Source organism: Phasianus colchicus, chromosome Z (assembly GCF_987193195.1).
Source record: "Phasianus colchicus chromosome Z, bPhaCol1.hap1.1, whole genome shotgun sequence".
In the NCBI taxonomy this organism is placed as follows: Eukaryota; Metazoa; Chordata; class Aves; order Galliformes; family Phasianidae; genus Phasianus; species Phasianus colchicus.
In genome coordinates this window covers 46,137-58,401 of record NC_143476.1, presented here as the reverse complement: position 1 = coordinate 58,401, position 12,265 = coordinate 46,137, and the positions used below count along the sequence as shown (strand labels likewise).

The 12,265-nt window shown below is 45.0% G+C and overlaps 1 protein-coding gene across 1 annotated transcript in view; it reads left to right on the top strand.

Moving 5' to 3' along the window:
- The first annotated feature begins 1,198 nt into the window (after positions 1-1,198).
- ACO1 (aconitase 1) overlaps positions 1,199-12,265 on the top strand; it is a 36,504-nt gene continuing 25,437 nt past the window's right edge. Inside the window, exon 1 of the mRNA XM_031610581.2 lies at positions 1,199-1,359. The gene's annotated coding sequence lies outside the window, so the exon portion shown is untranslated. The remainder of the gene's footprint in view (positions 1,360-12,265) is intronic.

The following is a 12,265-nucleotide window of genomic DNA, read 5'->3' as shown; positions in this document are numbered from 1 at the left end:
ACTACCCCAGAAACCATCAGAAGAGCCATCTCTAGCCTTGCACTAAGTGCCAGCAGCCCTTTCCAGCAGAGAACAGTGCTTCTGGTTTTACTCCTTGTGTCACATCATGCACCTTAGATCTGCTCCTCTCCTGCGATGTCAGCAAGTAGTCCTCTTTGTCCTTCACAAAGTTTTTTCAGGGAAAAATAGAACAACAACAAAAAACACTGCTGGCCATCTGCTTCTTCTGGTGTTTAAGCAACAAGTCTCCTTGTCACTACTCTCCGAGATGCTCTCCAGAGACAGGTAAGATATCCAGGCTCTTTTCACACATGTAAGGGATGAGTCCATCTAAGCTCTTTTTATCCATGTAAGGCACAAGTCCCGTGTGACTGAACAGATACAGTTAAACCATGGGGAATAGCCTGCTCTTCCTTAGATTCAGATGGTGTCTCAGCTGCTGCAGGAACTGAAGCAAGACAAGGATCCACAATGATGCCTGAGAAACACCCAGAGGAGGCTAATGTCACTCAACCAATTCTGGAACTGAAGTGAGAGGAGGTTCCAGAAGGCCAGTAAGTAAGGGTGTGTGCGAAATGAAGATTTAGACAAGATACTATTAGGAAATCATGACAGAGCTCAGGGTGGTGAGGCCCTGGCACAGCTGCGTTGCCCCATCCCTGGAGATACTCATGGCCAGAGATGCCCTACGCCAACCAAGCAGGTGAGGGGCAGCCCTACCCACGGCATGGGGTTGGAACTGGGTGGGCTTTCAGGACCCTTCAGACCCAAGCAGTTCTGTGATTCTATGTGCATCTGTGGCCCCAGAGTGTTATTTCACCTTAACCCCCACCAAGTGGATTTGCAAATCTAGGTCAGCCACCCTGCTGAAAGGACACAACACCGCAACCCCGGCAGACCTTTATTTCCCTCTTTATCTAACGCCTTTGTTATAATTAGATGCATTCTCATACGCTTCCCTCAAGCCCCAAATGCACCCCGTCGTATCACAGGCGTGCAGCTGACACACATCGTTCAGCTGAAGGACGCTGCACTCCCGCACCTCCTCCAGGCCTGCCATCGCGGTCAGCTTGCCGGACGCTGTCAGTACCGACAGCCGGGACAGCGAGCTCTTCCCCCCGTCCGAGGGCAGACAGCAACCCGGAGAGCAAGGCGCCGAGGGGCAGCGGGTTAAAAAACGCCGAGCGGCAGCGGAAAACCACACCCGCCTCAACGAACGGCCGCCCCGGTGAAGGCGGGGGGTGGGCGGGAAGCCTTTGAGGTTGCGGGCGGAGCCGGCCTGCCTCCGCCCCATCCCTCCCGAGGCCGGCGGCGGCGGTAGCGGGGAAGCGGCGGCGCTGCGTTCCTCCGAGCTCCACGGTGAGTGCGGCGCTCGGCGGGGCCGCTGTACTCGCCCTCCCGCTTAGCGGGGGACGCGGTCCGGGGGGGAGGAGGCCGCCCGCCCTGAGCCGCCCGCCCTTCCTCCGTGCGGCGCCGGGCCCTGCCGCCTGCGGGGCTGTGGCGGCGCGGACCCGCCCTGGCGGCCAGCGGGCGCGGAGCGGCCATCCTGCGGCCCAGGCCGCGCTGAGGGCAGCGCGCCGCTGCGGCGCGGCCGCTTAACGGGGGAGGCGGCGGGGGGAAGGCTGCGCTGAGGCGGCGCGCTGCGTTCGTTGTCTGCGGGCGGAGCTGCCAGCGCTCGGCGGCGGGAACGGGGCTGCGGGAGGGTCCGCTCCGGCCGTTTGGGTTCCGTCTGTCCGCTGCGCTGCTCCTGTGAGAGGGGGAAAGAGCAGAGATGCGGAGTTGAAGAAGAGGAGGGTTCTGTCACCGAGCGCACGGAGCCGAGTTAATATCTGCGAGCACGCGGTGCTGCTGCCATTGTTCAGGCTGGCTCGTTACCAACCCGTGATACCAAAGCGGAGGAAGACCACCCTAGGGACAAACATTAACATTGGGATGTTTGTTTTGTAACGATTGGCTTGAAAGCAATTGTGCTTCATCAGAATGTCCTAATGAACTTCTGGGGATTGTTGGTTCTTCAAAGGGCAGAGGGGGATTTAATGCCCGTGAAGTAGGAAATGCGGCGGACTCTTACGCCCTCTGGGTTTTTGATGTGCGTGAGGAATTGACTTGACGAAGTGTCAGTATTTTACCGATCCTGGGCTTTGTAGGACAGAGAAGATTCCCATACAGAGCTTTTCAGGAGTTTGAAAAGCTCCAAACTCAGAGAAGCAGTTCGGATGCTTTCCTACAGCAGAGAATATGCTGCGGGCGGGTGCTGAACCAAAGCCTTTAGGTCTTTCAGACTTCATTTCTAGCCGTACGGTGTTTTAATTGGACCCTTGCCTCCTCTCTGATTCCTTTGAGTTGAGTGTCAGCCGGTGAATGATGCGCTCCCGCTTTGATATTTCTAATAAAGCGTTTCTGGTAATGAGGAAGAGCTTACGCAATAATTGCAGAAAACCATAGAAGAAACATTATTGATATTTAAGTAGTAAATAGAGTGGGAAATCTATTTTGCTAGTGTTCTTTAACACGTATTCTCACTGTGGGCTTCTACTGTGTAATTTTTACTGGAAATTTTCTCCCTACCTGCAGTTATGATCTGTGTCAAATTCCTGAAAGGCTTAGAATTGAGGAGTGATCTCTTTCCCTCGTAGAAACAGTGAGAAGGTAAAGATGAGTCTTTCTCTCCAGTTTCCCCTGTTTGTGTGAATGGAAGATAAGGATTTTTCAGGGTTATTGCCTTCACTGTTGCCACTCTGCAGGAGTGGAACATTTCCTCCAGATATTTGGGATGTCATAGGCATCGGGGCATGGATTAATTTTAGGGCAAGGATTCCAGAAACTTGCAAAATACTCACTACTTTTTTTTTTCTTCTTCTTCTTTTTTCCTGGTCTTTTTGTGGAAAACTGTTCTGAAAAAGCTGATTAGAAATGTTTTGTTGAAACTTCATTTGGTTCCAGTGGGACTGTGGCTAGTATGCTCTTGTAATGGCTGCTTGAAATTGATGAAGTGCTATCAGATAGTTGGTTGTTCTGCTGCTTGCAGACTGAAACCAAAGGGATTGAAAGTCGGATTTGTCTGCATGAACAGTCAAACAGTTCTAAGCTGGAGATGTATTAATGAGAAATCTCTTGCTGTATTTCCAGAGTGCAATTTGCCATGATCTGAAAAATCAGGGCTTCTTCCTGATGGTGCCAGATTTGTTTCACAACATTAATAATTCTTTCATCGGTTCTTCATCCTTCCACCTACACATTTGTGATTGTTCTGAAACAGTGGCAGTTCACACAGAAGGACTCCAATGGGTGCAAAAGCAATTCACAGAACTCAAGTGGTGGCTCTGTAATGAGGAGAGGGCTAATTGACAGTACCTCCAGTTTGTTTTCCTTCCTCATGCTCTTCTGCTGCCATCCTTCCAACCTTCACATGAGGCTTTTGAAACAATACCAGTAACAAAATGTTTTTTTAATCCCCCATAACAAAATGTCTGTTTTAATCCCCCATTCCGAAACTAAATTTCAGGCTAAACTTTTCCAGGTGCTTACTGAGCTTATTTCCAGCTCTCTTGCAGTGCTTCCATGTTAACTTACTGTTGGGAACACGCTTCTGCATGTGCCCCTGGATATATGTATATTTTTTTGTACTGACACTGAAAGCTAATTCTTTGTTAAAACTAGTCCATGCTGCTTTTTTAGTGATGAATAAATAGTCTATGACTGCCAAGATAGGAGAAGTGAGCAGCAGGTTTGTACAGAAGTAGGAAAAAGGTTAAAGTTGCTCCTTAAGGGGAGAAAAAAAAAAAATATTGAAAGATTCAATTTTCAGTGTACTGTAACCTCAAATAAGCTTTCCTTTATTCTTAAGTGTAATGTTGCTTGTTTTTCTACAGGAAAAAAAAAAGAGTCTAGTTTTAACTAGGGCACTCACTGGTGAGTCTGCTGACACAGCATTCCCTTAACACTCTTGCCTGCTTAATTAGGATCTGGGTTTTGTTAACTACATGGTTAGATTGTGTTCTGGAGGCTGTCTGAAGATACTAGATAATGTGTACTTGCCTGGATCATCAAAAGCTGGTGAGATGTGCACACGGGAAGTGTTTCAATGATCCCTCAAGCAAAAAGTGTGCTTTGTCAAGTGAGGGAGGAGGAGGTTGCCTTCCAGAGGGATGACTTGAGGGTCTTTAATATTTTGAAACTGGATATATCTAAACTTCCAGCCTGCTTGGAGCTGGAGTTTCTGTAAAAAGACGAAGGCTTGATTTCACAAACACGATCTCTGAACAAAATCTTCAGTTCCTGTGCGTGTACTACAGCACTGCTAACAAAGTGAAATCCTCAGAATGTTTATGATAGCCAGTGAAGTATATCATTTATAGGAACACACACTTCCCACTGTGCTTGAAGTGTTGCACGTTGTGGCTTTGAAAATGTATGCACTTTAGTGTTGCAGTCAAAGTTTTAGATATCAAGAGGAAGCAATAAAGTCAGCAGTTCAGGGTCTCGCTTGTGTTTCAGGACAAAGTTCCTTTTGAGCCTTTAAGTTGAAATGGGCTCCCTGAAATGTTGTGCAGAGAGTGTTTTAAATAAACTCCATTACAGATTGCTGTGTTTTCTTCCAGTGCACAATAATGCCATGGTTTATACCAGCAGAATAGTTTCTCAGCTGTCAGAAAGTTAGTGGGCTTTTCTTTAAGGATGTGTGTTGCTCCGGGCTTCACTGTGCAGTGGAGAAACATATTCTTTCTGAAGGCTCTAATAGTACTCAAGTCTTGCTGGTAGTTTACATCAGGGCAGCACTGCATGGCTCTTATACAGTGGCCTTATCCATCACAGGTAGAGTGAGTATTAAACAGTGAGTGCTTTTTTAATCAGAACAAGAAACCTGTGTGTTTATTGCAGCTGTAGTTGTACTCATCTGTTCTGTGTGCATACAAATGTAATTATAGCTAGATACAGTACAGAACAAGACTCTGCTTGTTCTAGTGATGGTGTTGAACTTTATCCAAATGCTGGGCCATTTCTTTTTTTTTTTTTTAATAGATGCGAGGATAACAAAAACATTTTTCTTAAGCAACTTGGTTTTTTCAACTAATTCTTTTGTACCACACAACTATCTGTGTTCCACCTCCCTCCCCACCCACCCCATTTAAATTGTGAATGGATTTACTTACCATAGTGTTACTATTGCAGATCCCTGACTCACACTGAAGAGGCTGTCCTTCCATATCAAGCATGGAGACTTCTGCCAACATGCTTAAAACGTTCTTTCAAGCAGGATAGGTACATACAGAATGTGTTGCAATTCCAACATGACTGAAGTTTCTTGCTTGTTTGACCTGCTAAGGAATCACAGAACCACAAGGTGGTGTGGGATTAAGGGACCTTGAAGTTCATCCAGTTTTAACACGGGCAAGAATGCCTTCTGTTTTCTTCCACTTTCCAGATCTTGATTCATGGGTAAGAAATCTGTAACAGGTAAACTGAAAGTTGAGTTGTCAACGCCTTCAATGAGGGCCCTTAGCGAGCAGAATGTGAAACCATAAGTAGAGCTGTGTAAATTGCAGACACTCACTTTCTATTAGGAAGGAGAGCAGTAAACCTAGGTTTAAGAAGTGCTCTTCAGCGATACGTAATTCTTAACTAATGTCAGAAGTGGCATGCTCAGTATTGTCTTGATGGATTTACAACTTGGTAATCTGCTGCTCTGTAGCAGCTCCTCTCAGATTTTTACAACCACATAGGCACACAAAATGTCAACCAGTTGAGTAGGCAAAACTAAGGTAAATAACTTGTACTGGCTGGAGAGGGAGCAGTTATCGCAGCTGTTGGTAGAGATGGTATAGATGTGATCAGGTTGGGCATGGGTGGTATGTGCTGCTGCAGCTGTGAGTGATCCGTATGTCTTCTGCCTTTTCCCCAGAGCAGTCCTGCCAGCTAACCTCTCCTTTCCCCAGTTTTCAGCTGGAAATTTCTTCATGGCTTCCCATAATCCTTGCAGGTCTAAGACTTCCACCATTGCATTTGGTGGGTTTAACCACTCTGGTGTCCTGTAAGGTGCGCACTTTAAACTGCCCAGTTGGTGATTCTATGCAGCTCATTCCTCCCAGTGCTAACAGTCAATTTACAAACTGCCCAGGGAAAATAACTTTACTAATTGACATCTACTTTAGTCAGTCATACCATTAGGTGTTTAGTTTTACAAGTTGATGTTTAAAATCTTAGAATCCTGAAACAGCATAGCTCTGAAATGAGCTTAGATCATGTAGTTCCAACGCCCTCCCTTCAGCAGGGTTGCCAGCCACCAGATCAGGCTTCCCAGGGTGCCATCCAGCCTGGCTTTGAACACCTCCAGGTTTGGGGCATCTACAGCTTCTCTGATCAACCCGTTCCAGTGCCTCACCACCCTCTGGATGAAGAATTTCCCCCAAATATCTAATCAAAATCTCTCCTCCTTCAGTTCGAAACTGTTCTACCTTTTCCTGTCACCGTCAGACCGTGTAAAAAGTTTTTCTCCCTCCAGGTTATAAGATGTACTGGAAGGCCACAGCAAGGTCTTGTCAGAACAAACCCAGCTCCCTCAACCTTTCTTAGGTGACAGGTGCTCTATCCTCCCTGTTATGTTTGTGGCCCTCCTCTGGACCTATTCCAAGAGATCCATGTCTTTCTTGTGCTTCGGTTCCTAGGTTTGGATGCATTACTCCAGGTAAGGCCTCATAAGGGCAGAGGGAGACAATCACCTCCCTTCTCTATTGGACACTCTTGTTTTGATGCAGCCCACGATACAGTGGGCCTTTTGGGCTACAAGCGTGACCTGTTGGCTCTTTTAAAGCTTTTCATAGAATCACAGAAACACCAAGGTTGGAAAAGACCTACAAGCTCATCCAGTCCAACCATAAATTTCATCCATCAGAACCCCCAGGTCATTTTTCCCAGGGCTACTTTCTGTGAGTTCTTCTTCTGATCTCTATGCATACTTAGAATTGCCCAGACCCAAGTGCAACACCTTGCACGTTGCCTTGTTGGATCTCAGTAAGTTCCTGTGGATCCACTTTCCAAGCTTGTCTAGATCCCTTTGGATGGCATGCCTTCCATCTGTCGTGTCGAATGCATCGCTCATCTTGATGTCATCAGAAAACTTGCTGAGAGTACACTTGATCCCACTGTCTATATCATTGATTAAGATGTTGAAAAGTCCCGAATGGGACACTGCTTGTCACCTGTATCTGCTTGGACATAGAGCCATCGACCACAACCCTCTGGCAGCGAGTATCCAACCAATTATTTACCCACTGAATAACTATCCAAATCCATATATTTCTAAATTAGAGGTAAGAATGTGGTGTGGGATTGTATTGAAGGTTTTGCACAAGTCTAGATAGATGACATCAGTTGCTCTTCCGTTGTCCACTGATGCTGTTACCATCATTGCCCCTGATCATATCCATGTGTTGCCTTACTGTAGCTTCCAGGAAGATGTTTTCCATGATTTTCTCAAGCACGATGGTGAGGCTTACCAGCCTGTAGTTTCCTGGGCCTTCCTCTCTTAAAATTGCAAGGGACTTTTTCCTTTTTCTAGTCACTGAGAACTTCACCTGACATCCGTGACTTTTTGAATTTGATGGAGAGTTGTTTGGCAGTCATATTGGCCTGTTGGCCGAAATTATTGGCCACGTTGTGCAATAACTGAGATACCAAAGATGAAATGAAAGAGAAGTGATTTGTTGTGGCTTAACCCCAGCAGGCAGCTGAGCACCAGCAAGCTGTTCTCTCACTTCCTTGCACTGGGACAGAAGAGAAAATTGGGGGGGGCAAAAAAGGCATAACTCTTTGGCTGAGATAAAGGCAATTTGATAAGACAGAAAAGGAAGGGAAAGTAATAATAATAATATCATCTATATACACATAGAAGAAGTGATGCGCAATGCAAGTTTTCACCACCTACTGACCAGTGCCTCCTCAGTCCTGCAAAATGGCTGCCTGTTCAGCCAATTCCCTGCATTTTTTTTATGGTTCATCATGAATACGTATGGTGTGGAACATGCCTTTGGGTCAGCTGGGTTGATTCTGTCCCCCTCCCAGCTCCTTATGCAGCCCTAGCTCCTCACTGGCAAGGCAGCATGAGAAGCAGAAAAGGCTTCCATTCAGTGCAAGCACCATCCAGCAACAACTAAAACACTAATATGGTATCGATGTTGTTTTTCTCCTAAATCCAAACACAGCATCATACCAATCACTGTGAAGAAAAGTAACTCTAGTCCTGCTGAAACCAGGACAGTGTACTGCTGAGATGGTCATCCAGTGGTGTGGTCTACCACAGAGATCTGCATGTACATCACAACACGTTCTCCTGCTAGTCTGTTGTTGCAAGGACATGTCTGATCTATCGTGGTGAATACTGAGTTTACTGATTGACTCAATACAGGTAGAGTGAGGATGATGTACGCATATTTTGCTAGTCTGAGTGCTTTGTTAGAGTATCACAGTACAAAGTTTTGTTGCTGGAGAGCTATGAACCCTCCTATATCATTTCCAGTGGTAGTTTAAGGAACAGCTGTTTTAGCTAAGAGTTGATTCTCTGCTTGGAAGGGCAAGTGTTACGTGCATGAAAAACAGCTTCCTTGTTTTATATTTGGAAAGTTATGGCCTAGTCCAAATAAATCTTCCCCTCTTGGTATTCATGGTTTCCATGCCTGTGCTTAGAATCTTTCTGCACTTTTGCTTCTGCGGGGGAGAGAGTTCTGGAGCTGGGATGCAAGAAAGCCTGAAAACACCTTTATGAGGAGCTGATGTGCAGTCTGTGTGAAAATTCAAAATATACTCCAATGGGATGCGAAGGTGAGTGACACAGTGCTGAGCAACTGCATTGGCATAGCACTCTGAATGGGTAACTATTAATAATGAAGGAGTTTAGATTTAAAGATGTTCAGCATTAATATAAACAATACCAGTGTTTGCCAGCCTGTGTTAGTTGGCACAGGAAAGAGCAAAGTAAAATTGTAGTTCATCTTGTTCACCTTATACAAATCATACAACCTTTGAAAAGGCTAAAGTAATGAGGATTTGTGTCCTGGCAGATGATATTTGAAAGGGACTGCACAAAGGAAGGAATGTTGCTACTTCAGTAGATTATGATAGAAGAAAGTGAAATTTACCATACTGCAAAATGGCAGATTTGTGTAGGTGATGCTTAAAAGCTAAACATCCTTATTCCAGATTCAGCTTCAAGTATGTAGTCACAAAGGCATGGATGCTGTGAGACTGAAGGAAGCTTTTCGAAGACCTAGCAGTTTCTATGCAAGTCATTGGGTTTGTGGTGGTCTTCTCTATTATGATACTTTCTGTTAACTTTTGTCTTTTTTCTCTACCCAAAAGCTTCTCTTGCTAGTTTTCTCTTTGTGTTTGCCTGAAATTATTTTTGCTATAACTTTTATGGAAAATCTGCCCCCCCTCAGTCTTAACGTGCTTGTGCTCTGAATTCTGGTTCTGTAAAATCATCTGTTTTCTTAGCTTTCTGATCCACTGTACATTTATGTAGCCTTAAAGATGCTAAACTGAGTTTAAAATAATTTTCTTTGGCTTTGCAAAGCAGTCTGAAGGGAAACTTACGTTGCTTCCCTTTTGAACCATTTTCTAAGATAAATCAGTTGCATGAAGCCACTGAAATCATAGGAAAGTGTCCAGAATTGTACAGAGGCAGGGGAATGGGTGTCCAGGGTCTGGCTAGTCAGAGACCTAAGTGTAGGCAGCAGTTAATGCTGTCCTCCAGAGCCAGGAGGCTTCTGTGGGTGGTTTGTGGTTGTTACCATGAGAAAGCTCTTCATTTGCACTTCTGCCTTCCTGAGGGTGTGCATACAGAGCCCCATTTCAGACGTGACCTCTGTGCAAACAGTTTGGAGGCCATCAGGCTGCAGATCCAGCGCTTTCTTCAGTCTGTATGTTCAGCTGTTGCTGTGACCGTGCATTGTGACCCCTGCATACTGAGCCAGTGTTTGGCAGGCAGGCACTGGCTAACCTCATTGCATATTTACATTTTGGTGCAGGCAAGAAGTGAATAAATACGCTGTGTTGCAATCTCAAGTTAATCTGTACCCACCGCGGTGATTACTTCAGACAGTCTGGTGGCCTTCTGCGATGGAATGAGTGGACAAAGGATGTCATCTCCTTGGGTTTGAGCAAAGCCTTCAGTATGGGCCCACACCACGTTCTTATCCCTAAATTGGAGGGATATGGATTTCATAGGTGAGCTATTTGATGGAGCAGGAATTGGCTGGATAGTTGCAAGCAGAGGACTGTGGTCAATGGCTCTACATCCAGGTGGATGTTGGTGGATGAGTGGTGTGTCCCCCAGCATTCTGTCTTGGTCCCAATGGTTTTCAATGTCTTCATCAGAGATCTAGGTAATGCAATCGAGTACAGCAAGTTGCTTATGACATAACCTATGAAGAAAGGTTGAGGGAACTGGGCATTTTCTTCCTGGAGAAGGCTCTGGGGAGACCTTGCTGTGGCCTTCCAGTGTTAAAGTGAGCTTGTAGGCAGGAAAGAGACTGATTCTTTTACAGGTTCTGATAGTGATAGGACAAGAGGAAACCGGAAACTGAAAAAGGAGGTTTAGATTAGATACCCAGTGAAGCTGTGGTGCCCCATCCCTGAAGGTGTTCAAAACCAGGCTGGAAGGGCCCTGGGCAGCTTGATCCAGTGGGTGGCAGCCCTGTCCACAGGAGAGTGTTGGAATTACATGATCTTTAAGGTCCCTTCCAAGTCAAGCCATTCTAGGATTCATTTTGTGATTGTATGATTTTTTTTATTTTTTATTTTTTTTGTAGTGGATTTAACCTGCAGAGTATTGCTTCCTCACAATTTTTAGGCAGGTCAGCAACTCGAGTGCAGTGCTTTGGCCGTTTTGTTTATAATTTATTTGGAAAAAACAGTAGACTGTTCATGGATTTGTGCTGCAAATTTGCAGCAATGATGTTAAGAATTTGCTATTTATTCTCTCTACTTTAATTCTTGCTTGGGGCTCCATGGAGCTTACGAGATTGGAAGGTTTGTTTGTGTCACTTTGACCAGGCAGGATAAGAGAACATGCATGTGAGCCTTGGTGACCTCACAGTTTGGCACCTTTGTTTAGCTAACTGATGAGAGCAAAGAAATGGTAACAAGTCAATAACGTGTGATTGAATTGCCTCTGTGGGTTGCCAAGACATTGGCTTAAATGAGAAATTGTTCCTGGTGCAATTTGTACTGAGATAAAAGTATATCAGGTGAGTACAGTGAAGTCATATGGTCATATTGAAGTAATGATCTGCTTTATCTGCCAGGCTTTTCCACAAGAAATGAGTATTCTATAAAATAAAATTCTCATCTTGGAAGGCAGAAAATAAAACTCATTAAGATCATAGCTTGCAGTCGGAGAAAAGAAGTTCATTTCAATCGTGCTCAGTCCAAGAAGCATTGAGGTTACTTTAGAAGAAGAATACCTGTGTGAGTCATGCTTGCCAAAGAAGAGGACGACCAAAATTTGATGAGATTGCAGATACGAGTCCCCCACACAAAGTTGGCCTAAGGAATCTCAGAAAATTACTTGTAGTTGGGAATATAGGAGGTGATATGTCAGTAGCAGCAGAACTTTAGGGCAATACAGGCCCCAGTGCAAAAAGTAAATGGTCTTTGGCTTTATACAAGGACAAAAAAAAAAAAAATATTGCAAAGAAATCAAGGTAAGTTGTCTGTGAATGCTATGGAGTAAGCTTTTTTTTTTTTTCCCCCCCCTGAAAGAGGGAATTTCCACGTTCAGATTTGTAGTCTTTAGTAAGTAAGCAGTGCCTCTTTTTAACTTCAGTTGTTTTGATGGTTGCAGTCTGTTAATTTTCTTACCTTTCTAACTTCCTTCGACGTTCTTTTGAAGTTTCCCTTGTTCTGTGTGGCAGAATACTGGGCATTTTCCTTTCTTATATTTCTTATCTCAATACTTCATTTCCCAGACCTTCATTTTTCCCTCCCTCTCCGTCTATCTCATCCCTAACTGTTGTTAACTTGAAAATCTGTGAGATGTGATTTGTGCTGGAGTGCTTTAAGAATCCAACACAAGAGATGGAGCACCTCTTGGAAGGACAGGCTGAGAGCCTGGAGAAGACAAGGATCTGGGGGGAGACTGAGTGGAGGAGCCATAGATACTGAGTGGCCCCTCCCCAAGAAAGAAGGGGACAGACTCTTTAGAAGGGTCTGCTGTGATAGGACAAGGGGAAATGATTTCAAACTAAACGAGGGGAGATTTACATTGGAC